Consider the following 5,685-nt stretch of genomic DNA (forward strand, 5'->3'; position numbering starts at 1 on the left):
GTTACTGTTGACTGCTGACAATCTGTCACTGTGGACAATTCTAGAACTGAACATGGTCAGTGCTATTAAAGCACATTTGTCCATTTGCTTGGCTTGGAAAATATCCTGAAGGTGGAGTGGGTACAATTTATAATGCACCCTATATGATTTTTTTCTCTTTTTTAAAAAAAAAAAAGTCTCTGTGCAGAGGTCATCTTTCTATGCATACTAATTATCCACCCATTATTTTTAATCATACTTGCAATCACAGCCTGATTGCCCAACTTGGCCATGGGCTTTTAGCAGTGGATTGTGTGTCACTATCTGATTAAGTCACCATATTATGCAGCAAAATGTTTTGTTTTTTTTTTTCATTATGATAAATTTCACTTTGCATCATGACATTAAAGGAAGTCTTGTTAACTGTACATTCAATTTCTTTTTATTAGGAATGAAAAAATATTCCTCCTTTCCTTTGCAGGTCTTTTATATCACTGTTAAATTCAAGATGAGAAGATTCCGTACCTTTATTTGTCTGCTTGATATATGGCTAATACAAAACAACATTAATACTAATTAGAACTCAACCTGAAAGAGTAATTGAATGAAATCAGAGCCAGATTGTGGAGTGTAGATCAAAATCTTGTTCTTACAACATGAATCTAATGTGGGGGAAAACTATTACCAATCCTGTGATACACTTTTGCAGCATATTACACATACATACATCAGTGTACTAATAATGACATATAGGAGGGTAGTTCATCTTAATTTCACTTACCCAACATAAGCTCCTACACTAAAGATTAAGAACACTTTAGGGGATTTTGCTGCCCGTGAATGGGATACAAATATTTTAGGGAGAGCTGCTTAGTTACCAACTGCATGCCTGTGCTTCTGTGGGCAGCTTTTGATGGTTCACTGGAAGAAATAGTGTTATTCATAGTTGTGAGCGCCGATCTGCCCAACAGTCACCTTAGAAGGAAGCACAACACACTGGCCAGAGGATGGTCAGGATGGTTAGCTAACTCTGTACTCAGTGGTCTGTTACACCGTCACTCCCCTGGGTGCGCGGGATTCCTGGCCACCATTCAATAGAAACAGCTGGTTTTATTCACCGCAAATGAATCACACTAGAAATACACATGCACTCACTTACTAGCACTGTATACATGTATACACATAGTAACATGGTCTCTCACATCAAATTAAACTGCACAATCTCCTTTGGCTCCATTCCCTCTAGAATCAAATAAATTCATAAAATACATAAAGTAACATTATTACAGAACCACAGCAAAAAGGCAGCTGTTGAAACTACGGCCTCTGCTTCATTATTACGACCACACAGGCCACGGTTTCTCTTTTCCCACGAAGGAGAGTCTCCTTTCTCCATTTTCTTTGGTTGTGGTTTTATTTAGTGTTTTTGTATATGCACATAAGCAGGCAGGAACAAATGTGTTTTTCATTGAGGACTGAGGCTGCATTCTGCTTCGTTACCAACTTCTTGTCACTCATGGATAAGACCAGCCAGTTGTGAAACACATGAAATGAAAGACACAGTCAGAGGGAATTTAAGGCTCTTAGCTTTTAGTCTGCATATTCTGCTGCGTTGCTCATTTTAAATTGCACCTGAGAAGTTAGTGCTTACTTTTATCACCTGAGCATTGCTTGAATGTTGTCAATGAATAATTGCATCTAATCGGTTAAAGCAGCTCTTTAGCTACACTGAATGTGTACTGAAGCACTTATCTAAAATATAGGTGAACAGGCAGTGCTAACTCTCAGTAGGATTTAAGACTGACCTCAAATGATTTAATGCTAAAATGTGGTGTTCATATATCAAAAACTTTTGTTTAAGTTAACAGTTTTTGCTGTTAAACATATCTTTGTTTTTCTAAGTCCTGCATGAGCCAAATGCACTAAAGTCATTTCAAAAATGTTTTTCATTGGTTTTGGCTGATACCAGCAAAGCATCTGAAACAGCTGATCGTTACTCACTAATGTTGTTCTTTTGTGACATGTCTAAGAATTTTGAGCATGTCCACAATGAGACATAAGGAGCTCCAGGAGTACATCCCTGAATGATATTATCTGTGTTGGATACATAGAGGACATTAATCTCTCTTAAAGCCTTGTCTTGTCTTTCAGACAAATCCATGCAAGTTGAGGCTAAACATCCGAACACAGAAACACGAGAATGAGCCATTAGAACATCTCAGGGAACAAACAGTCAAAGGATTCATAGGCACAGGTGCACTGTTCAAAAAGTGGGTTTTACCTAACCTCAAAATACTTAACCCTTTCATGCATGAATTATGACAACCTCAATCAGAATTTTATTTTTCATCTTTAGGCATAAAAAAGTTTTTTTTCAAGATCTACTTTTCAAAGAGTTTGTTACATGCCCACTTAGGTGGACAACATACGTTTTGACTTATGAATTTGACAAATGAATAAATAATATACACTGTGTAAAAGGTTTATTTGCCAGTATACCATCATCACTGACACAAGTAAGAGAACACAACCTTTGAATAGCAATCCACTGTAGTGACCACTATGCGTGAAAGGGTTATAAAAGAAAAAATAAGCTAATTTGAAAACAATTTGTCTAATAATATGTGACTGCAACAGGAAATAACTCTAATGTGGTAATGGTGCAGTATACTGTGAATCCTTAAACTTGTATGTCTGACTGATTTATTTCAATTGTGTGGCTGTTGTTACACTGTGCATGATTTAAAAAGAGAGACCTATTGTGTGGCTGTAATCATTTATTATTTGTATCTGGGTTTAAAATGTCTCGGTTGATGTTGGCAAAGGTGGAGTACATCCCGCACATGTTGTTGGTCAATCAAAGCGCTAACACAGAAAAACAGCAGATACAAATCTAAACCTTTTCCTGCTACTAGTGCTAACCAATTCGAGCTTTAAACTCAAACAAATGAAAAATAGGATTCCATCATATTCAGTCATTCCTTATAAACATATAGGTATTTATTATTAAAGTATGATGACTTTCTGTTTTCATTATTTCTTTGAAAATGTAGACAACAACCTTACTGTTTTACTTTTTAAACTAGTCAGCTATATATACATACTTATATTGTGTTTCACGAGGTAATTACTAAATACTTTCTACTTTATTTTGGTCAATTAGATCTTAAATCAAGTAATTATCACAGGCATAATGTGTTAGAAAGGTTAAAAATTACTTTGACTAATTGTACTTCATTATAGTATTTAGTTGCTTATTTATTTTTGCAGGCACTCAAACTTCTTTATACTGAACAAGTAATATTTCCAAAAAGCGTCTCCATTGCCAGGTAAACATAGCAGAAAAGTGATGAGCTCATACCACAGAGCTGCACAGACATAACTTATTTTTATGGGTGTGTTCCAAAGACAAATCATTGTAAAGCTTTTCTGTTTTTAGCACACAGAACTCTGTGAAACTGATTTAGTAATAATTGCACTCTTCCAGTTAAAACATAGGTTGTCATAAAATACTGACAAGAAGAGTCGTGAATCATGTTTCTGGTTGGGACTCTTATGCAATTCTGTTTCTATTGTATTGTGTTTAGAAAGTGAGGGAGTTTACAAAATATGCACATTGCATGCCCTTCTTATCACTGGTAAACACCTGAATCTCCAAGCCAAACAACGCAGAAGTAATCCATTAGTGCCAGGAAGGACGATGTGGAAAAAGTTATTTTGTAATCTTCCTGATGTTGCACAATTCAAATGTTTTGTTGCTGGATTTAGCAGTGCTAAAATTTAATACACTGACACTTGACTGAACTTTCTACAAATGTCTTAGCAAGCTTTTTGCTCCTTTTTTTTTTATTATTTCTGACAATTTGTTGTTTTTATTGCAGCAGACAGCAGTAGGCTTTGCAGAAACCTTTTCCCAGCAGCCACATACTCCGGTCTTTTTATTGCATCTCGTTTTTACATTTTGTCAATTGTTGAGGTCAGTGTCTTGCAGTACCTGCCTTAATTCAGTCGTCTCTCACTAACATGGACCTGGGAACTTCTGAGTGCTGAGACAAGGTAGGGACTTATATAAACACAGCAGCATGGCTTCTTATTGTTTCATGAAATTCAAACTGGAAAAAGCAGCCCCTATAAAAAGCTCCAGAGATGTAATGCAGCCAGTGGAAAATTATTTTTCTAGTTTATTTTATAAGGTTTTATCCTCCCACCTTTGAATTGCTGTTCAACATCTGATTTTCAACTTGGGATCCAGGCCCCCTTTGGAAAATATGATATTTTGCTGCAGGTTTGCTGTATTGAATAAAATGGAGCTACATGTATGAATCATTTAGGCAAATTTGCCACAACAGTTAAACTACTCTAGTGTCTCGGTTTCCATTTGCCTGCAGTTTATCAAGCACAACGAATTATCAAATCCTGTTCCCCAGGCCTTTTGTCTATGTGACCCTTGTATAACAAAAACTACTTAAGTACTTTCTTATTTTCCACCACTGCTGAGCAGAACCACGCTCTTTGACGTCCTTGATTCTTCTCATTTTGTTGTGTCTGGCTGCTGCTCTGACAGAGTTTATATAAAATCACTCTTTCTGGATAACATCAGCTTTCTTCTTGTGTTTCATCTAGATATGTTAAACAAGAAAGACACTGCACGCAAAAAAACCCTGAATAGAAATTTATATGAGTGTTTTGTAACAGCAAAGCTGGTGAGTGTCCTGACACCGCTCAAAGCCAAGGTAAAATTAAACACCAACCGGTTTTTACTGGTAGTTCTGTACAGCAGTATTTATATCACAGTCACCATTAAAATTACTGTTTAGACTCTGTCCTGATTAATTTTGGTGGGAGACTTTTTTTTTTTTAAATGTCCAAATAACTGCCCAGAGGCAAGTCAAAATTGCTGCCAACTGGCACTGTATGACTTGCTTCTAGAAGGACTTTGTCTCATCTGTGTTCCTGTAGTCCCTGTTTTTCCCACATCGTTCACTGTACACTTGACAAAAGTATATCAAAAGCATGCCTCTTTTTCTGCAAATGTGTTTTTAATAGACCTAATACTCAAGACAACTTTTTTGTGACTGTGATACAGTACATAAACTGTGCAGCGGCCTATAAACAATGCCATGAGTGTCAATTCACGCATTGTCTGGGATTTTAAAATCCTTGCAGTATTTCACCCCACACATAGAGACCACATGCTAGCATTGTGCTGCAGCAAGACCTCACATGCAGCTAAGATTTAGTGCGCACCTCTAATTGCCTGTCATTGTTACTCTCTGATCTGATTAGCTCTATGTTTCTGGGGAGCATTTTAATTGAAGTATAGCAATTAACTGAAGTGGTCTGCTGCTGAGTGGACAGTGAGCAGACCTCGGTTTTGATCCAGTGCGTTAGTACACTAAAACTGAAACCTAAATACGGACGCTGACTCCCCTGTCGCCCTGTCTTTTACTTTGGTCACAACATCACCATCACAGTTAATTAAGAAATAAAATGTTTCCCATGAGTGTGAATGGAATGATGAATAATGTCTTTTACATTGTGTGTGTTCTACCACCATCTCTCTGTGTGACTTACTGCATGCAGGAATTTGTCTCAGGGCCACACAGCTGCACCTGGTATGGTGCCGTCTGATTCACGACAAGAGTTTCACATTATCTTTCCAGAGGTGTTTAATTTGCAGTTTAACAACGCAGAATTACACATTTT

The sequence above is a fragment of the Neolamprologus multifasciatus genome, chromosome 1, assembly GCF_963576455.1.
Source record: "Neolamprologus multifasciatus chromosome 1, fNeoMul1.2, whole genome shotgun sequence".
Taxonomy (NCBI): Eukaryota; Metazoa; Chordata; class Actinopteri; order Cichliformes; family Cichlidae; genus Neolamprologus; species Neolamprologus multifasciatus.